This window comes from Eubalaena glacialis, chromosome 1 (genome assembly GCF_028564815.1).
Source record: "Eubalaena glacialis isolate mEubGla1 chromosome 1, mEubGla1.1.hap2.+ XY, whole genome shotgun sequence".
NCBI lineage: Eukaryota > Metazoa > Chordata > Mammalia > Artiodactyla > Balaenidae > Eubalaena > Eubalaena glacialis.
The window spans coordinates 193,539,977-193,562,829 of NC_083716.1; the positions used below are offsets into that span (position 1 = coordinate 193,539,977).

The window sequence follows — 22,853 nt, forward strand, 5'->3', positions numbered from 1 at the left end:
CTTTTCAATCCCAATATTCTACACGTCTATGACAAATGCAAACTTCTTTCTGTCATTTTACACTATGTGGAACAGATTGTGCCGCTAAAAAATGTATCAAACTACAAGACCTGGTTACCTATTATTCTCTCCTCACTGCTTATTTTTTGGCAAAACATAAGTCTTTGTGCTAGAATGATTCTTGCAAATTACTGTCTTTACTTCCACTAGAGTCTTTGAGAAAGAAATTCCAGTATAAGGTTTTAATTCCCCACCCCCATCCTGACCTGGAACATTCCTAACACTTTCAATCCATGAAGCAGTAAGAAAATTAAAATATAAATAGACTTCTCTTTCCTGAAGATCTGTTACTGATATAAGAAAATCAAACTGTAAGTCCTTTTTTATAATATGGCTTGGGGTTTTCATTATTTAATGAACAATTACTAAATTACTGTTGTAACATAAACCAGAATTCCACAGAGTGTGGGTTAATGGATCACCTGTATCAGAATCACCACCAGAACTTGCTGAACACGTGAGAATGTCTAGGGCCCACAACAGAACCTCTGCATCAGAACCTTCAGAACTTTGGAATCTGCACTTTTTGCAAGCACCTGAGGAAATTCATGGCCTGTTAAATTTTGGAAAGCACAATATAAGTACATCATCATCATTTGGCCATGTTGAAACCTGGACACACTTATATTCCTCTGTCTCTAGGTACTAGCCAGACTATTTTAAAAGTACTATTAAGTATAAATCAAGCAAAATAATCCCCAATGTTCTCAGGCATAATTAATATCTGAGAACTCCCAAAGCAAGTTATTCAAATATCCTATTTTAAAACATTTCATGTACTGTTGTAATTATTCCTTTGTACTCTTTGTGCCTCTAGATTGTGAGCACAGGAAGAATAGGACATGCATCATATTAATCTCTGTGACTCCAAACCCTAGCAAAGTGGGGGCATAAAGAGGGTATATAAAGTATGTTTTGAGTAGGTTACTTACAAAATGAATTTAATCAAGTTGAAGAAACCTGGTGTTCTGGGATGTTCTCAACCCTCTCAAACATATTAAAATTTTCTGATACCTTAAAAAAGTCATTGCCTGGATTGTAGTCCAAGAAATTCAGATTCAGTTCATCTTGACTGTGGCCCAGGGATAAGCATTTTATCAAGTTTCCTAGGTGATACAGGAATATACAGCTAAATTTGAGAACCAGTGGGATAGACAGAAGAATCCTGTGGTAGGCAGAATAATAAGCCTCTGAAAATTTCCATACCTAATCCCCAGAATCTGCAATTTTAAGGTTATGGACCTTAAAATAGGAAGATTATCCTAGATTATCATGAATTATCCTGGTAGGCCTAAACTAAGCTCTTCAAAGTAGAAGAGGAAGGTCAGTCAGAGTGATGCAGCAGAAGAAAGGAAGCAGAAGAGATATGGCAACATAAGGAGTTGATGCACTGTTACTGGCTGTGCCATGCAGGAGCTCATGTACAAGGACTAGAAATAGGCCTCTAGGAGATAAAGGTGGCCCTCAAGCTAACAGCCAGCAAGCAAATGGGGACTCAACTGTACATCCTGAAGGAACTGAATTTTGCCAACAACCTGAATGAGTCCAAAAGCAGATTCTCTCCAAGATCTTTAGAAGAAAACACAGCTCTGCCAACACCTTGACTTTGGCCTTGTGAGACTTGGAATAGAGAAACCAGCCAAGCCCATAGGACTTCTGACCTATAGAACTGTGAGATAATAACAATATGTTGTTTTAAGCCACTAAATTTGTGGCAATTTGTTACAGCTGTGAGAAAAAACTAGGTACAAATACTTACCTGATTAAAAAATTAATTTTCCCATCAAAACTAAGTGGTAATTTTCTGCTTCCCAACTGGTCAGTCATTCCTCCTAACTCTAGAATACAGATCTTTTTCAATTTATGATAGGGTTATCTCCTGATAAATCATAAATTGAAAATATCATAAGTCAAAAATGCATTTAATATACCTAACCTACTGAATACCATAGCTTAGCCTAACCTACTTTAAACGTACTCAGATCACTTACATTAGCCTACAGTTGGGCAAAATCACCTAACACAAATACTATTTTATAATAAAGTGTTGAATATTTCATGTAATATATTGAATACTATACTGAAAGTGAAAAACATAAGGTTGTATGAGTACAGAATGGTTGTAAGTGTATCAGTTGTTTACCTTCATGATCTTGTGGCTGACTGGGAGCTGCAGCTGCTGCCACTGCCCAGCATCACAAGAGAAGGTCATACCACATATTGCTTGCCTGGGAAAAGATCAAAATTCACAATTCAAAGTAGGTTTTCTACTGAATGTGTATTGCTTTCACATTATCATAAAGTCAAACCATTGTAATTTGGGGACTGTCTGTGTATCCATTATACTGCAAGGCAATCACGTTAGCTAGCAGTATTTCTTTCTAGCTGCTCCTAAATTGCTGTGTGATTTTGAGAAAATCGATTCAACTTTTTTTCTGCATGGTTTACCCAACTAGAAAATGGGTACTCAACTTGATCTTTAGCTTCTTGTTTGCTACTGCATCCTTGTTAGAAGAGGTATGCTGGAGTCAGAGAGCCATATTTTCAAACTTAAGCTCTTGCAACACTTAAACTCACTAAATCTATTTCCTGACCTGAAAGTGGGTGTACAAGTAGTGGCTGAATCAATGTTGCCTAGAATTTTTATCATAACTCATCTTGTCAGTGTGTTAAATTGGATAATAGATATAAAGAATTTGTCTAATAATAAATACACAATAAGCATTAGCTCTTGCTATTATCATTATTACTATATTATTTCAATCAGTTGTCACAATGCTAATCTCAACTGAATGAACCAGCATACATATTTTAGTGATTTGGCCAAGGTCACATAGAAGCTTAGGGCTGACACCAAGCTAAGAACTCAGATTCTCTGACCCTATATCTGGGCCCCTTTGTCCTACACCATCCTGACTCAGAGGACTGAGTCATTTATTTGGATAATTAAGGTTTAAAAAGTGCAGAATACATTTCTATTTTGCTTATTCAGTTATTTTACTTAACCAGCCATTCATTGCATTGCATTTTATTTTTATTCATAAGACACATTTATATTTTTTTTCTGGCACAATTTCTTCTTTTAACTCCTTTCCTTAGAAATGTTGTGACATTTGATTTTTTTTTTTTAACTTATATTAGTAAATGGCTTGACAACTCAGACTTGCCATTCTGCTAAGGTACCAAAATCAAAAGCACATGTATTGTCTCACTTTCAAGCACTTTAAAATGCAGTTTAGATTAAGAAATACTTCTAGAAATTCAATTAGTCATCTTACCCTATTTCTTGAGCAACTACTTTCACTTAGTTGTGCACGGAGACAGAAGTGAACACAAGTTAAGATTTCTGCTCTCAATGAAAATATTTATCAAGTTAGATAGCAATAATCTTACACTGATTTTAGAGGATTCATTCAGTACTTTTAAACACAGTCCATAAGAGTCATTCCTGAGGTTCTAAAAAGGGATGATTTCACAACATTTAAGACAGGAAGCTAAGAGGGAAGAGATATGGCAACATATGTATATGTGTAACTGATTCACTTTGTTGTAAAGCAGAAGCTAGCACACCATTGTAAAGCAATTATACTTCAATAAAGATGTTTAAAAAAAAAAAAAAAAAGACAGGAAGCTAGTGCTGGGCCTCAGTCAGTACACTTTCAATGAGCTTGAGCAGGTTAAAACCTTCCCAGCTGTCTCATTTGTAAAACAAAAGAGTAGGATAAGATAAATTTAAATATTGAATAAAGGTTCAAAATTTATATAAAAAGAAAAAAATGGTTAGTATAGGAACAGTTTTGTTGAAAGTAACCCAAATCCCAAGTATCCTTGAAACCAAGTCATTCCTGACCCTTTTTTCTGGCTCAGGAAGACTTTCCCTAGGTCTCCTACTACCAATTACCCAAAAGGAGTTTGAGTTTGAATCTAAGACAGTGGAAAGTGGACCATTTAGCTAGATGCTCTTTCTTTTGTTACATGGGAATTCAGGGAAAAGGTATCTAGGCCAAAAAAAAAAAAAAAAAATCGCATCTTGATTCCACCTCTTCATATACTGCCTCTTTTTAAGAGACATTCTTACTTTTGAAAGGCCATTTGTAAAAAAAAAAAAGGCTAGTTCTCTCTTCTGCACTGCAGAAAATTGAAATTAGAAAAGCAAGCATACTTCTTCATAAGCCCCCTTGCCAGACTTCTCAGAATGGAATCTGATTGGTTCATCTAGGCCAAGCTAAACTTATTACCATCATCATTGGAATAGCCTTAATGCTCCTAATACTGGTAACCAACAATTTCTAAAATTTAGCTACATTGGTTTTTATCTCTTTTGCATTTAACAGAAAATGACTTAGATAAAAATTTAAAAATCATACAGTGCCAAAAATTACAGGACATGTTAAGAAACGATGCAAAAATATACCCAACAAGTTAATTAATGAAAGAGTAAGAAAGATTATTACATTTAATTTATCAAAATCCTATGAGTGACTTAGTATAAAAACACATCTAATATTTAAAAAGGCAATAAAAACTCTCATAAAAACCTCCAGAAAGTATTTTATTTTTGAAATGACACCTTAGTTTAATAATAACTATTAAATTCCAAATGCTAAGAAAACATATATTGTGAATATTGCCCCATTGCTAATGATACAGTTTTCCTTTTTCCAGAGAGTTATTGAAATAAAGTAACATCCAACTGATATTTATAATTAGCATAATTGAGGGACAATGTGTGAGGTCAGTTACAAGTAGAGGCAGTAGTTGTACTGATTACTAATATGAGTTAGATTTCCTGATTTTAAAACCCAATTCAGCCTCACACTTGCAAGTTAAACAACTTCAGTAAGAATAGTTTTCTCATTTGCAAAATAGTTTTTAAACCAGAAGGCTATTGTGAAAATAAAATGAGATAATGTACCTAAACATTTTAGAACACAGTAAATGTTAGTTATTATTATTATTATATCACATTAAAATTTTTAATAATATAAGTAAGTTCATACATGTTTTAAGTTATTTGCCACAATTTCAATAGCATTATAGGTGAAAATTAATCCTATATTTCAAGGTGATCATCATAAGCATCTTGACTTTTTATCTTCTGTAGAAATAATATGATTGTTTCTATTGTCATTTAAATCAGTTATGAAAATATCGAGTTAAGTGAATGATAACAAGTATATTCCAAATATAATGTCCATCTAGTTAATAAATAACTGCATATTTCCTAATACTGAGCTTATATAAACTAAAACTCTAGCAAATTGTACACATTGTAATCAGTCACATTGTAAATAATATAACATGCTAATTCAATTAAAAACAAGATATAAAACCTCTCAAATTTGACTTTAATTTTAGGTTGACTGTAACAGCCTTTACTAACACTGTATTGGAACCAAAAAGAAAAATATTGACTCTATGCTTACTTGCTTATCTAATGAACATTCCAAGTTGAATAGTTGAATAACCATTAAAGAGAGATAATATTGTGATTAAATTTAGGACTTCATTTTACACTCTGAAGTACTTACTCACGGGAATAATTTTCCCATTGTGGGCATAATTAGCCATTTCCGGTGATTTTGGTCACCTTCTTTTTATTTGAAAGAGGCAAGTGGCCAAATATCAGCCTAATTAGTAAAAGGTAGGTGGGAACCTGAAAAAAATTGCTTTGTACTTGATGGAACACTCTCCCTCCAGGAGATCTAATATGGAAAGAATTGCTTGCCCAAGAGCATAGAAACAAAACACATCTTTCCAGCTCTTTGGACTACGAGCTTTATACCTATTTCCCTTCCACAAAGTCAGGAATCAAGTTCTATGCGAAAACATGTTTTGTTCCTCAGACAATAAAATCAGAAAGTATATAATTCTGCTGGAATTTTAATTTAAATTAACATAGTAGTCCATCATAAAAGTTATGGTATTTTTGTTATTTGTTTTCAATCTTTCTCCAAAAAAAAAAATTCAAACAGCACCTACTAACATATCTCAGCATTTTGGAACCACGGGAACTCTGTTGGTACTCTTGGTCTGGCACACTTTCTTTTTTTCCCTGAAAAAATGAACCTCTCTTCCCACTGGAAAATCTATTCCCTCTGGTTCAAGTGAGGCTGCTCTACTGAGGTAGGAAGTGACTGAAAACTGGTCAGATTAGCACAATCCTCTGAATTAGGTTGATTTAGGAATGAAAATGTGGTCCAATCTGTACTGTCAAAATTCTCCCTGGGACATTTCTTTTAATGTTATCAGGGAAAAACCATCAAGTTACATTTTATGCCTAAACAGGATTGATTTGGAGTTTTGTCTCTTGCAACCAACACGTTTCTAACTAACAATTTGAGAAATGCTAGTGTAGTGGAAAGATTACTAAGAAGGTTCCATTTTGCATTCTGCCTAGCTTTACCGAGCCTAAGATAGTTACACTGCCAGCCCCCAGTTTCCTGACCTGTAAAATAAGATGACTTCAATCTCTCTTATGCCTTGTAATCTAAATATCTCCAAATTATTTTCTTTTTCACCAAGGCAGGACATCATTATTCATTTCTAAAGCATATTCCAAGCCCAGACAATATGAGTTCATAAACTAACTTTTTCCACCCAATATATCTATGATGTGATTTTGTTTTTTAAATTTGAAATAACCTTAGCTATATATGCCCTTGGATAATCCACAGCTAATCTGTGCCTGCAATAAGATATTTATAGCTAATTCAAAAAGTAAATGCAACTCTTACATGAAAACAAATGAATAAATTTTTGTGACCTTGGGTTAGGCAATATTTTTTGACATGATACCAAAAGCACAAGTGACCAAAAAAAAAAAAAAAAGGATAAGTTGGACTACAACAAAATTAGAAACTTTCGTGTTACACATGATACCATCAAAAAAATGATGAGGCAACTCACAGAATGGGAGAAAATATTTGCAGATTACGTATTTGATAAAGGACTTGTATTCAGAATATACAAAGAACTATTACTACTACTAGATAATAAAAAGGCAATCCAATTAAAAATGGGCAAAATATCTGAACAGACATTTCTCCAGAGATATATGAATCACCAATAAGCATATGAAAAAAATGTTCAACATCACTAGTCATAGGGAAATGCAATTCAAAACCACAATAAGTTATGCATTCATACCCACCAGGATAGCTGTAGTGAAAAAGATAGACAATAACAAGTAGGAAAGGATGTGAAGAAATTGTAACCTTTATACATTGCTGGTGGGAATGTAAAATGGTACAGCTGCTTTGGAAAGTGGTTTAACAGTTTTTCAAAATGTTAAATATAGAGTTACCATATAACCCAGCAATTCTACTCTAGATATTTACCTAAGAGAAATGAAAACATATGTCAAAAAAACCATTTGTACTTGAATGTTCATGGCAGTATTATTTTTAATAGCCAAAAAGTGGAAACAACTCAAATGTCTATCAACTGATGAATGGATAAACAAAATGTGATATATCCCCCAAATGATGTATTTTTTGTCAATAAAAAGAAAGGAATACTTATACATACTACAACATGGATAAACCTTGTCAACAGTAAGCTAAGTAAAAGAACCCAGCCACAAAAGACACATATTATGTTTCTTTTATATGAAATGTCCAGAACAGATAAACCTATAAAAACAGAGACCGTATTAGTGGTTGCTTTGGGCTGGGGGAGAGTGGTGAAGGGGAGTAATTGCTAATGGGTACTGAGATCCTTTTTAGGGTGATGAAATGTTCTAAAATTAGATTGTGGTGATGGTTGCACAACCCTGTGAATATGCCAGAGCCATTGATTTATACACTTTAAATTGATGGACTATATGGTATATGATTTATATCTTAAAAAGTAAATGCAGGGCTTCCCTGGTGGGGCAGTGGTTGAGAGTCTGCCTGCCAATGCAGGGGACACGGGTTCGAGCCCTGGTCTGGGAGGATCCCGCATGCCGCGGAGCAACTAAGCCTGTGAGCCACAATTACTGAGCCTGCGTGTCTGGAGCCTGTGCTCCGCAGCAAGAGAGGCCGCGATAATGAGAGGCCCGCGCACCGCGATGAAGAGTGGACCCCACTTGCCGCAACTGGAGAAAGCCCTCGCATAGAAACGAAGACCCAACACAGCCTTAAAAATAAATAAATAAATAAATAAATAAATAAATAAATAAATAAATAAAAATTAAAAAAAAAAAAAGCACACACTTTGTGATTATATATAAAAAAAAAAAAGTAAATGCAAAATAAGGTGTGTGTATCTAAGGGAAGATTTATACTAGATTTAATAGAACATCTAGTCTCATTTCTCTCTTCTTTGTCAAGGGACAAATAATGTTCACGTTGTAAAACAAAATACATTGACCAAAAAACCTGCCTAGTTTACATGGATGTATACTCTGAGTTGTCCCTTCAATTTGATGCATTATCTCATGTTCAACAACACCCAATCAACTCTATTTTACATGCTTAGTACTGTTTTGATTTGTAAGGAAAAGTACATTTTCATTGACATTTGCTTTCACCTCATACACAAAAATTTTATATTTCCCTTGAAGAATAAATGTGTTTATTTAAAATAACCATTATACACAATTGAGCAAAAAGTATAATGATATCTAAGAAAATTTCCCTTAGTTTTAAATAGGGTCCGTAGTTTATCTCTTTTCTCTTTACAGTAATTTCTTTTCTCTACATTTCTATAGCATTATCTCATTTTCTGATAGGAGTAGAAAACTGACAATTTGTATACAAAAATGCAGATATTTTTATCTCATTTGAGGCATATTTTAATTGTGTGATTACAAGCCATAACAACAAAGAAATAGCATACAGGTGTATTAGCAAGAAAGAGACGAGAAATTATTGAACTTTGGTTCATTCTTGGAAATAAACCCTGGTTAAAAATCCTATATCCCAGGACTTCCCTGGTGGTCCAGTGGTTAAGAATCTGCCTTCCAATGCAGGGAATGTGGGTTCCATTCCTGGTCGGGGAACTAAGATCCCACATGCTATGGGGCAACTAAGCCCCCATGCCACAACTAGAGAACCCCATGTGCCGCAACAAAGACCCAGCACAACGAAAAAAGAAAATCTTATATCCCAAATATTTCCCTTTTATGACGTTATTAATAGGTAAAAGAAAAGTGAAAGAATAGAAAAAAAGGAAAGAAGGAGGGAAAGAAAGGAGGGAAAGAAGAAAGAGGGAGGGAATGTGCGTCTCAAGTAAATGCACACTTTATTTAAAATTAACTCTGTTTTTCATTATTTTTATAAAGAATCAAACAGAATGTTGATAATACTAAAATTTGTTCCTTTACAGATTTCTTTTTCTCACAACCATTAAACATAATTCCACCTTAATATTTTTTAGTATATTCATTTTTTTATTCATTTGAATATAAAATTTATTTGTTTGAAATATATAATATATATCAAAAGCTATGTTAAGTACTGGGGATCCAGAAATGTTATAATTTTTTATCTTAGAGATAGTAAAAAATCTTGTAGGGGAAAAAGATGTACCAATGTAGATAATAAAGTATTATAGGTAGTCAATAAATATTTGTAGTGTCTGATCAGATAGAATGATGCATTTTAGATAGCAGAAGTGTGTGTGTGTGTGTGTGTGTACACTCATTCATGTAGAGAGAAACATATAGAATATGACACTTATGTGGAGTTTCAAAAAATCAGTAATTTGGAAGTGTCAGGTGCTAAAAAGGTGCAAGTACTTATGAGATAAGGCTTTCTTGAAAGACAGGGATGCAAATTAAAGATGGTATCTTCTGTCATATTGAAGAGTTTTGATTTAATGCTCTAGGCTATAGATTTTCATCTCTATGCCTACTCTGATTTGCTGTTGATGGCAGGCAGTATTGCTGCACTGAGCAGTGACGGGGTTGAGTCTAGGCTCAGTGAGCATCACTGATGCATCAGTGATGTCTGCCATGGGCATCAACCTAAGAAGGAATGACAAGTATTCCAAATATTTGCTAGCCCAGCTGCAGAAAAAAAATAAAATAATTGTAGGGGAATTAAGCAGTAGAACAGTATGTCAAGATTTTCATTTTACAAAATAGGAGGGTTAATTCAGAGATGGTGACAAGGGCAGTTGTACAGAGATGAATTAGAATACTGCAGTGACTTCTAAGTAAGTGAGGCAAGAAAATACTGTCATCATGGAGGCTGGAACTAAGATTAATAATGATGGGGATGGAAAGCAATATTTAAAAATCAGAGATATTAAAAAGGTTTAATCTATGAAGATATGAGAATTCAGTTGAGTGTAATTAACCTAAATGAATTCCCCCGATTCTAATATGAGTATCTGGCTTCCAATCAGTAATATAGGATCTACAACAGAGGAAAACAAGTGTGGGAAAATATCTGAGTACAGATGAGATATTCTGAAGAAGAAAATGCCTGAGAGTGTTTGTCTAGATAGTTCTGGAAATTAGTAAGGAAGGGTCTTGAAGTAAAATGTTCACACTCATCGTAATATAATAGAACAGTAAAAGGTGCCATTTTGTCCAGAAACACTGTCTATAATGGGAAAGGAGTAGACAGTGTACTCTAAGAGATGTACATGGAATTGAATTGGAGCACATTTCAAAAACACTGGTGGAATTTAAGGAATTCCTTCCTTCAAAAGGAAGACTGTGTGTTGATAGAGGATAGAGGTAGAGCTTTCTAGAGACTGGGAACTAGAAACACAAAGGCATAGGTTCATGAAAGAGCAAGGCTTGTGTGAGTAAGGGTAAAGGTGCAGGCCTGAAGTAACTTGAGAATCTTTAAGAAATCTATGCGGGGAAACCTGGATATGTGACTTGAAACATTTCCTAGGCACCCAGTCCCATGATGCACTCTACAACTGCTGTAATTTTGCACATACCAAACACAGCTTATTTTTAATTATTTAGTCCTGTGACTAAATCTGGGTTGTAATTTAAAAATAGATATTCCAGTGCAAAAGAAGTTACACAGGAAGAAGGTCCTCACTGAATTAAGCCATGCTTAAGTGAGAACTGCTGCTTAAGAACAACACGTTCCCTGTGAAAAAAAGATGGCAAGTCCCTTTCAGCGAGTCTAACCTTTATGGAGTGCTATTATCAACTCAATTGTATGTTTTTTCCTGTTTCACAAACATGTTCCCAAAAGACTTTTAAAATAGCTTTCTTTCCTGCTAAATTGTTGTGCAAGCACTTTTTCTGAATCTCAGCCTTAACTGGACCAGGATGTGTTAAAGAAAAAAAATGCCCTGTCACTCTTGACATGGTATAATAGGCCTGAACAACAACAGTAAAACATTTTCCTAACCTGACTGCCCCTCCTCTCACTGAATCTTAAGACAGTGCATTTTCATGAAAATGCAAAATACCCTGAAGAAACAACAGAAGAGACAATTTACCAAAAAAAGTCACCATTTTAACAAGTGAAAAATCTGTCCACCGAAGTAAGATTTTTCTCCAAATAAAGAGAAAAAAATTACTACAGAAAACAAATGTTTTGTAAGAGTTAAAATAACCTAAAAGAAAATAAATTATTCATATGAAATGGTCCCCTAGGTACCCAGTAAGTTGATCTTTCTTTTTTTTTCTTCTTTTGGAGGAAAAGAAAAGAATCACAACATCCTGAAATCTGTCTTGGTCACTTCAAAACAAATCCCAAGCATGTGGGGGGCACGTTTATCAAACTGCAACTCAGGTTGTAGTGCTATGCATGTCTGTTTTTGCAGAGAGAAGTGTTTCTCCATCAAAAGTCTTTCTAAACAGCAATCAAAATAGCAATCTCAGAAAAGAAAAAAAAAAAAAGGAAGAGAAGGAGGAGGAGGAGAAGGAGGGAGAGGAGGGGGAAGAAGAGGAAAGTAAATAAAAGATAAACACAGCCTCATGGCCACTTTGATGGGGGCTATGGCTAGAAAACTCACATGTGGCTTTCTGGGACAGGAGTCAATGCATCTATCTGAACAGTATGCTGCTTTTGGCAATGGATCACGACAACTTTTTAAAAATAACAGTAGGGGACTTGTATTGGGGAAAAAAAAAAGACAGGAAAACGGTAGAAAGCAAGATGCAGGGCAGAGAGCACAGGTTTTTGCGTCAATGGGCTCTGGTTTTGGATACCAGCTGTAGTATTTACAAACTGGGAATGCAGGCAGAAACCTAACCTGCAACATTTACCTGGGTTTCTGTAGTTCTCAGATGGGCATAGCACTTCTATCTTAAGTATACCTATGGGGGTTAAATGTAATAACCCACATAATCACCTGTTGCTATCTGGGAAGTGATAAGTACTCAGAAAGTAGTGGTCTCTCTATTCTCCCCTGCAGCAGAAGAGAATGCCATGGTTTGCTTTAACCGGTCTCAGTGACAAGACTTGCAATTTTGGGTAAAATTATATGTGAACATTTAACAATGCCAACCTTCTCAGCTTTCTGTAAAAGAGGAGATTATTGGCCATCAAAGGCATGGGATTTACCATGTTCAAAGGGGAGTGACAATGGACTCTAAATCCAAAATCGCTTGTTTTCTTATGAAAACTACTTTGCTCAATACATAACACTGCTAACCCTTGCTCTGTTAGGAGGTACCATTTCATATATATACATATATATATATATACACACACACACATATACACACATACACGACATCAGGCCTTTTTACTAAGAAGGTAATAAACACCAGTGCTCAAGTCTCTTCTTTAGATCCCCAGGACAATATTATTAAGGAGGTGAAATCTTTTATGCTTTGTCACAAACGCATACCCTATGAAGATTTCTACATCTGCATTATCAATTGTTTTTGATTTTCTTAATCCCTGGATGAAAAAAAAACCAGTAAAACAGAAGGCATCAGATATATTATCTGGAAATAGGGAGTTTGTAGCTGGAGACAGAATGGTGCAAAGATATAAAACGTAAAGAGTTGAAGGAGAAAGAAAGAAAAAACTTGCAGCAGTTCTTAGTTAAGCTTATTTTGTTGTCCAAAACAATTAAAATTAATACAGACATATACATAACACAAAATAATTAAATTAATAATTTACTATTTCTTAATTAAATAGTACTATTTGTGTTTTAAAACATAATGTTGCCTTTTAATATAAAATAGTATGAATATGGGGCTGCAAGTAGCTGGGCTTTATCACTTCATTCTTATTGTTAAAACTTAATTCTGGACCACCTCACCACCATCCCCAGCCAAAGAAAGAAAAAGAAAAAAGGGAAAAAGTTGATACGTTTGTTCGTGGCAAAGAAACAATAAAAACAATACCTTATCATCAAAAAAGATTTTTAAGTTCAAAAATAATTTCTTGTTCTGTAAAATTGCATATATTTTGATTTAGCTCATTGTTTTACGAAAATTATTTGTAATTATTTGATTTAGCTCTTACCTTTTATGAAAATTATTTGTTAGCTCTTACCATTTTATGAAAATTATACGTACTTTAAAAATTGGAAATAAATTCATTAACTAATGAAGATGTTTAGAATACTCCATTCACAATTCAACTTAAGTTTTCTGTTAAATATCTTTATTGTGAAGAAAATCTTAGGAGGATTCTACCTCTGCATAATGGTGGGTACAATTGATAAGAAAAAGAAGGAGGAAAAGAAGAGGACGTATTGGGGAACCTAACATTATTCGTCTGTTTGTGTATATCTATGGTCTCTTAAAGTAATCATTGCTTAAAACACTGTGGTTGGTACTTAAAATAAGCAACTAATAAGTTTTGAAAAAAGATGTAGTTTGGTCCTTTTGTGTGAGTGTGAGTGTGTGTGTGTGTGTGTGTGTGTGTGTGTTCTTACATAAGAGAGGGAGAGACAGAGAGAGAGAGAGAGAGAGGGAGAGGAAGATGGAGAGAGACAGAGAGGGAGCGAGCTAAAACTGGAGGACAGAAGGACAGGATTTCCCATTTTATTTCCTACACAGGGAAGGAGTGATGGAATCCACATCATTAAATACACACATTAACTACTTAACTGGAAAATCTTTTAGTCAGATATAAGAAGAGCAGAATTCTCGAAAAAAATAGAACTGTTTGTCCAATAATGCTAATGATGCTTTATGAAGGATCTAATTACTGTCTTTTCAGGACTTATCTTTGGCTCTCTCATCCTCAGGAAACCCTCTCTGAACTCCTTATGTCCCTAATGTTCCCACCACAGAGAGACTGCACCCTCTTACAGCACATTATCACACTAGACTTAGTTCAGTCTGGTTTTTTACTTTCTCCCACCAAATGTGAGTGCTATTTCAGGGCGTTTGAGGGTACTGCCTTACTAAACTTTGGGTCCCCAGGACATTGCCTGGTGTGTAGTAACCTTTACCAGTTTTTTTAATGAATAAAAAAGTGAAATAAATATTCATCACAAAATAGTTATAATAATTTAAATTGTTTTAATGATTTACAAAGACTGATCACAGCAAAATGCATGCATATTTAGGAAGAGTGTAAGACTAGTTAAGCATGGTTTGTCTCATCCATTTGTCAAATAAAGAAAAGCACTTAAACTAGTCCAAAAAATTTTCTCTGACTGTTGAAGAAAATTTTAAAAAATTAGTGGGTGATAATGTCATGGCGATTAAAATTGGCAAGTTGTGAACATTTTCAAATGAACTGCTTCTTTTAATTCTAAAATAGTGCATATTCAAAACTTTAGTGGATATTTTTGCTGTTAATCCTGGAAATTTGTGCTGACTTTTATATTCTAAGAGAAAAAAAAACAAATTTAAAAATAAAAGAATGAGAAATATTTTGGCATGAGGTAAGGGCTGAGATACAGTGAGATATAAATATATGCTGCTTGATATTAAAGTTTTCTTTAACGTTAAGCATATATTTAGTAAAATGTTGCTATTCTAAAGAATTCGAATAGCTTCAGGTTGAGTGTGAATAAAACCAGCATTCTAACTTTAGCCAAACCTGGGGATCACAGAGGAAAAGGAGTGAAGGCCGGCTCTAGTGTGACCTAAAGCTTCTTGTGCATAGTGCGTTAAGGTTACTAGTATTTCCACCTCTATATGTTGTCTTGGTTTCTGTCACTAAACAAGCTCTATATAATTTGAACAAAACCATTTACCTCTGGTAGTCTCAGTTTTGTTTTGTTTTTAAATCTGTAAAATAAGGGTATTGGACTAGATTCTTAAGGTTCTTTTTTGTTCTTTAATTCTACTGTTCTGAGGGGAAATATCATTGTTATTTTATCTAAGACATATATATTAATGTAAATCCATTAAGTATTGAAAGCTAAACTAAAGGAAAATTTTCCTCACTAATTTGTTTCAGGTCTACATGCAACAAATATTACAGTTTGCAAAATAATGCTGTTTTGATATCTATTTATATATTTAGAAAACATTTTTGGATTTCATTTTTTAGCTTTAGTGAGTTTTTTTCTTTTTTTTTCCTCCTCTCAATGCCTTAATAAATGAGTAAGGCAACACTTTTAAGAAGCATGACAGTATATTTTAAAGTTTGTTTAAAACATTATTAAGAAATAGGCAATCTATTGATAGAAATAAAACTCAAAGATGTCTAACGTGATATTCATAAAATTATATTACGTGCTATATATCTTTCTTTTAAAAAGGTAGGATGATATGGAAGCCCAAACACCTACTAAATGAAATATATGAATGAATTCACTATAACCTTGTCCTGGAGTCTCTGTTCTGTACAACTGAAAATTTAAAAACTCCCTTCTGCTGCTGGCTTTTTTTTTTTGCCCTTGTGATAATCCAGAACGGATCTTGAATTTTATTGTAATTCGTATACAAATCCTCCCATCTCAGAAATGCTACCAAGGAAATTTTAGTAAAGGCAATTAAGTAATTTAATCACTGTATAGTTGACTGAAATAATTATACTCCAGTGATAGCTAAAGAATAGCTCAACCAAGAAGAAAAAGATTTATAAATGCAGTTTTTTCTTTAACATTTTAATTCTATTCTCTCTTCCTCCATGCTCTATATAGTTTGTAATTAAAACAACATTTCATGGAAATATAGAACTTGCTTTTTCCTAAAAATTATGTAGCAATTACATTTTCAAGAAAGCACAAATAAATTAATTCAGTGCAGGTAAAATGTTTACAATTACTCTTGGTTAAAGGTCTGAAGTCTTTTTCTTTCTTCCCTTTTTTTCTCCTTCTCCCCAGTTTTCTCCCTTGACTGCAGCAGTCGCTGTGAGCTCTTTGTAAAGGAATGTTTTACATGTGAATGCCTTTAATTGACTCTGTTTACCAAATAATGATGGATAATAGCCTTGAAATCCCTGGGAAAATGTTTACAACACCAAAGTCTTTTTTTTTTCCTTCCCCTCCATTGGATCAGCTTTTCAAACTTATTTGTTTTGATTTAGGAAATAACCTTAATAGTGTCAGGATTGTCCTCTGGACCAATAAAGGAGATATTATTGTGATCTAAGCATCTGTCAGAGAGGATGAGAGAGAGAGAATATTCCAAATGGGGGAAGGAACAAATGCAAAAAAAATCTTTTTTAAAGACAGGGAGAAAAGCATGAATATCAAAAAGGCACAGTATTTATCTCTCAGAATTTTGAATTTTAAAGAGATTCAAACATTCATTCTGTTTTCCCTGACATTGTATATGGGATTATTGTCAGCTGTTATATTTTAAACCTTTTAAGGTAATTGCTATCTATCTGATGGCTGCTCTACCATAATTGTTATATCATATTTTTATCAGTTAATTAAATTTTATCTCCCCCCCATATGAGGAAAGCAAGAGAATGTTATAGAACTATATTATTTAAGACTTTGTTATTCATATACCAAAAGGACAAAAGTAGGTTTGGGGCAGCTAAGTTTTCAGCAAAATAATGGAAATTATTCTTCCCTTCAACAATTCTGGTAGAAAAGCTCCCCGAAGTAATTGTTATTGGCCTGACCTTAAAATAATCTCTATTCAAGCTAAAACTTGTATGTTGACAGCACCAGGGCTGACGCAAAAACTGTGATTTATGTCTCAATAGATATAAAATTCCAAAGAAGGCAACCCAGAGTTGCTCTGCTTACATTTTCATCTTGGGAGAAGTGAGAAAGACTATTTTTACAGAGTTAGTCACTGATTGAGTCAGTATTTCGTTGAGCGCTGATATAAACTGTCACTGTGTATCTAAGTAGCCTAGGCAAATCATTTTATCCCTCTAATTTTGATATCTACATAAAATGTGAATAATTGTATATCCTATTTAGGGTTGATGTGTTAGTATGTAGTGAGCTAACATTTTCTGACACATTAGTAAGCACTCAATGTGAATTATTATTATGATACAATTTTAATATTGGTTATCATTAATTTTCACACAGCAGGAGGAATGGGAAGTATAATATCTAAATAGGGACATCAGCATAGCAAATATTTTATTTATGCAAAAATTTCATTTATGGGAAGAAAGTTCTCTTTTCTACCATGTTTTATTAGGGTGCAAGTATGGAAAGTTGTATAAGTGTAGTTGCCTAAGAGGTCAATTAGCATATTCTTAACCAAAGAGGTGTTTGAATTCCTCAATATTAGTCAATAGTATTTCATTCCTAAATATAAAAGTAACTTTAGATAGTAAAGTTATAAATAGATGACCACATTTTAAACTCACTGCTCACATATTAATGTAGGCAGCAGCATGCCATAATGAACTCATTTAAAATCTACTTTGTTCTGAGAGGTCATAATTATTAGCAGCTAGATCTGTAGGATGTTGAAAACACAATCTTTCCTTCATCATAATAGAATAAATAATGTCTAAAACCAAAGTACACATGTGAATCTTGGCTAAAAATAGGATCTAAATGGCAACGTATGCACCATATGCCATCTACTATCTTTACACCAGCTACACACTGAATACCCAGAAGTTGAAGAAAAACACATAGAAACATGGACATTTAAGACAGATTTTCCCAGGACTATGGAGGCATTCCAATTAATGTAGAGGTGGACTCAGAAACAGCCAGTGCCTACCCAACAGACAAAAAATTGACACACACTCCATCCCAAATTTAACATCTTCTCTGAAGCTCAGAGGATTGAGAGCTGTACTCACCAGGAAATTAGTAAATGTAGGTGTTTTTGGTTTTAAAACAAAACAAGGCCAAAGATGTGTGTATATTCTTTTTGTACATTTTCCCCCCCATTCATCAGGAATTTTATTTCCCAGAGAAGAAGAAATACATTTTTTTTGTTGATTGATTAATTGATTTGGTTAGGAGTAGACACTGGTGCTGTCTCAATAATCTCTATGGTTAAGGGTTAATCCCATAAGTCAAGCTCTATGGGGAAGGAAGAAGTAGCAAGGGCCCTGGTGAAGAGGTTTTAATGCATTCTATTGGTCAAAATGTGAGAGTTCCAGATGATAGGATATAGGATATGAGACAATTCCACTCTAGAAAAATCTAGATAAATGCTTTGTAAATGTTGGGACTTTGGCTAAAATTATGCTTACCTGCTTGCCTTTGAACTTCTGACATGAAAAGGGGTTTTGATGGAAGCCTAGAGAACAGTGAGCATAACCAAGGGAAATTCTCAAGATGTCTGTCGGCGAGCAGATCTATCTTCAGGCCACGATCAGCAAACAAAATAAAATAAATTTTTTAAAAAGGGGCATGCTTGAAAAATATTGAATCACAAAAGAAAGAGAAATCCTTCTGAAGAATCTGAGGAAGAGTATAGATTTGAAAAGTATACTTACTAACAGAGAAACATTTTTATAAGCCGTTGTGTCATCTAATAGTGTCTATAACAGGAAACTAACAGTGTTTGTGACACCAGTTTGATATTCAGCCATGAAAGGGTTTTCATTATGAATGGTTTATAAAATATTTGGCTAAAAGTTCTTACTGAAGGGCTGATATGTAAGAAGCTCTTACATAACAATTTAAATTGGGAAGTTATTGGCATATAGAAGATACCAATTGTAAAAATTAATAAACAGACATCTCAATTCAAATAGAGCCAGGAGGCCAGAAAGGGGAGCTCTCATGCCCTACAATGGTAGTAGAGCCCTACAGTGGTAGTAGAGCCCAACAGGAAGAAGACTTCATCTTCTTTCTTGGCAAGAGCTCAGCCAACAAGAGACTCTCACAACTCAGCCAATGAAAAGCCATAGACTCTGTTTACTATAGTCCTCCCAACTTCCTTTTCTTCTCTATAAAAGAGGTCTCCTTTCCATTTTTGTGGGGAACTTGCACAAAACCAAGCACCAACTGCAAGGTTTTTTCAGGCTAGTTGGTTATTGCCGAAATTGGAGTCCAAATTTCTCTGTTATGACAAAACCTCTGTATGTTTCACTCAACAACAACAACCCTGACCCAATTTTGTGGGAAACACTGGACGATACAGTCTCTAAGGCCTTAAAGGAGAGTGTGATGAACCCACCTGCTCTTGGGCATCTCAATTATCAGATTCCCTTTTTTTCTTTTGGTATATGAAAAGGAAGCAAATGTCCTTGGGGTAGTCACCCAAAAACATGGGGACCATTATTGACCCATAGGGTATTATAGCCAGCAACTGGACCCAGGGGCATTGGGAGACGCCTCTTGCCTTTGAGCCATTACTGCCACTGCCCTTTTGGTTAAGACTACTGAGAAAATTGTTGTGTGATTTCTCCCTAACCATTTTTGTACCTCATGCTATAGAGGCTCTCCTGAATTCCCATCACACTTAACATGTCTCAATCAGCCACCTCACCTCCTATGAAGTCCTTTTTTTTTTTTTTTTAATTTATTTTTATTTGGCTGCACTGGGTCTTTATTGCTGCGCGCGGGCTTTCTCTAGTTGCGGTGAGCGGGGGCTACTCTTCGTCCCGGTGCGCGGGCTTCTCATTGCGGTGGCTTCTCTTGTTGAGGAGCACAGGCTCTAGGCGCGTGGGCTTCAGCAGTTGTGGCTCGTGGGCTCTAGAGCACAGGCTCAGTAGTTGTGGCGCACGGGCTTAGTTGCTCCGCGGCATGTGGGATCTTCCCGGACCAAGGCTTGAACCCGTGTCCCCTGCATTGACAGGCGGATTCCCAACCACTGCGCCACCAGGGAAGTCCTGAAGTCCTTTTTTTAAACCGCTCCCCATATAACTCTTTCATGTTGTAGTAATCTTAACCTTGCTACTCTTCTCCTCTCTCTCACTGACAAAGTTCCTCACAACTGCTTAATTCTGACAGTTCACCTCCTGACTCTTCAGGATGATCTGCTGGAAATTCCTTTGGGTAACACTGACTTCTCATGGTTCACTGTTGGTTCTTATTTAAAAGGTGACAATGGCAAATATTGTGCTGGCTATGCTACTGCAACACATTTCGATACTGTTGAGGCAGCATTTCACCTATGTCTACTTCAGCCTAACAGGCTGAATTATATGCTCTTACGTGGGCTTGTACTTTAGCCAAGGGCAAAACTGTCAATATTTATACTGATAGTAGATATGCTTTCAGAGTAGCTCATGATTTTGGAATGTTGTGGAAGCAGTGTGACTTCTTTACTTCCAGAAAAAATAAACCAAAAAATGACCCTTATGTTCAGGAATTACTAAATGTAATTATTGCCACTTTAGCTATTACTAAGATTCCAGGGAATTCTGAACTTGACTGTCTGGAAGCTAGGGGAAATCACTTCCTTAAAGGAACCAACAGCAGCCAAACCTCTGTCATGGTCAAAAGGGATATTTCCCCAAATGATAAGTTATAAAAACTGGCTAGAGAAGCCCAACAATTGTCCTCAGAAAAGGAAGAACCAGATTGGAAATTCAGTAATTGTTGGTTTGACAAAAAGAGAAGGCTCTGGTTTGGACCAAAAAACAACCCAGTCCTACTGCAGACTCTCAAATTCTCACTCCTCACTGTTGTACATGCATTAAACCACTGGTTTACTGACAAAATGATAACACTCATGAATCAATATGGGTGGGGAAACATTAACAAGGCTACAAAAAGTGCTTATGTCATCTGTCCCACTTGTCCAAAATACAACCCAGGGAAACCTGATTGTACTGCTCCTGAACATTTTAAACTTCCTAATGGATCATTTGAGGTCTGTCAAATGGATTTCATAAAACTTCCTCTGTCTCATGAATATAAATAAGTTTTAGTCAGGGTCTGCATGTTTTTACACTGGACTGAAGCCTTTCCTTGCAGACAGACTACTGTAGCAAAGTCCGTTTGGAAAAGATTATCCCTACCTGGGGGACTACTCTCAAATTTCATAATGATCCAAGAACTCATTTTACTGGTCAGGTACTTCAACAAGTCTGTGTTATTTGGCCGGTTTTACACTTTCACTGCACTTACCACACTCAATCTTCTGGTTTAGTTGAATGCACTAATGGCAGTAGTAAGAAAGACTCAATTGGCAAAGTTTGTGAGGCCCTCCAAATACCTTGGCCAAAAGCATTGCTGTTGGTTTTTCTAAATCTTAGATCCACTCTTTTGGAACTCATAGAACTTTCACCCTTTGAGATAGTCACAGGACACCCAATGCATTTGGCTCCTGCCTCTTTTGACCCACAACTGATAAAAGGAGAGATACTCCAATATTACAAAGGTCTAACTGCTTCTATTAAAAATAATCATGGGGGCTTCCCTGGTGGCGCAGTGGTTGAGAATCTGCCTGCCAATGCAGGGGACACGGGTTCGAGCCCTGGTCTGGGAAGATCCCACATGCCGCGGAGCAACTGGGCCCATGAGCCACAACTACTGAGCCTGCGCGTCTGGAGCCTGTGCTCCGCAACAAAAGAGGCCGCGACAGTGAGAGGCCCGCGCATCGCGATGAAGAGTGGCCCCCGCTTGCCACAACTAGAGAAAGCCCTCGCACAGAAACGAAGACCCAACACAGCTAAAAATAATAAATAAATAAATAAATTTATTTAAAAAAAAAAATCATGTTTTGGTAACGCAGTCTTTTCACAGTGTGTTTCAGGAGATGAAGACCTTAAGCGTAACACCTTGCAAACTGGAGATTACATCTATTGGAAAAGATACCTACAGAAGGCTCTCTTCAACCTCACTGGAAAGACCCCTATCAGGTGCTACTAACTAACCTTTGTCCTGCCAAATTCTAAGGAACAGACTCTTGGATTCACATGACATACCTAAAGAAAGCACCAAACCCTGACTTACAGGCATATCATCTGGTGACCTGAAAGTAAAGATTTCCCAGAATTGAAGGAAACAACATCTGATGAGATAGCTTTCCCAAGATATCCAGACCAGGCCTTTTGCAAGTTCATCTGCCAAACCTTTGATTATGACATAACGCTTCAGATGACTGTGATCCTGATAGCATATGGACTTTAAATAAAAATTGCCTGAGAGCTCTCCTTCCTACCGCTCATTTTTACTTGAATATGACCTCAATAGGTTTCCAATTTGTGCATTTTCCCTTTGACAAGGGACACTACACCCAGGAAATGTTCTTCCTGGCATTGAGGGACAAAAAGCCACTGAAACTGGAAAAACTGACTCTTGACCACAATGATTTTAGAGAAAGATCGTGCTCAAAAATGGGAAATGTAGAAATTAATAAACAGAAACCTCAATTAAAATAGAGTCAGGAGGACAGAAGCAGAAGCTCTTACACCCTACAACTATAGCAAAACCCAACAGAAAGAAGAAAGACTTCCTCTTTCTTCCTTGCAAGAGTTCAGCCAATGAGAGACTGTCATAACTCAGCCAATGAAAAGCCATGGACTCTGTTTACTATAGCCTTCCCAACTTCCTGTTCTCCTCTATAAAAGAGGTCTCTTCTCCATTTTTTGTGGGTGACTTGCATGTGGCTTGCCAGGATTGTAGAC

General features: G+C 35.6%; 1 protein-coding gene across 9 annotated transcripts in view; it reads right to left on the reverse strand.

The window, feature by feature from the left end:
- The window catches only part of CALCRL (calcitonin receptor like receptor), a 104,100-nt gene that overhangs the window by 47,295 nt on the left and 33,952 nt on the right, over nt 1-22,853 (reverse strand). For 3 of the 9 annotated variants that reach the window (XM_061185724.1, XM_061185684.1, XM_061185678.1), the window contains one exon: nt 483-613. The exons of 3 other annotated variants lie outside the window; for them this stretch is intronic. The gene's annotated coding sequence lies outside the window, so the exon portion shown is untranslated. Of the gene's footprint in view, nt 1-482; nt 614-2,203; nt 2,289-22,853 lie in introns of those variants that run through there. 3 more of the 9 variants (XM_061185715.1, XM_061185732.1, XM_061185705.1) reach the window with 3 other exon arrangements.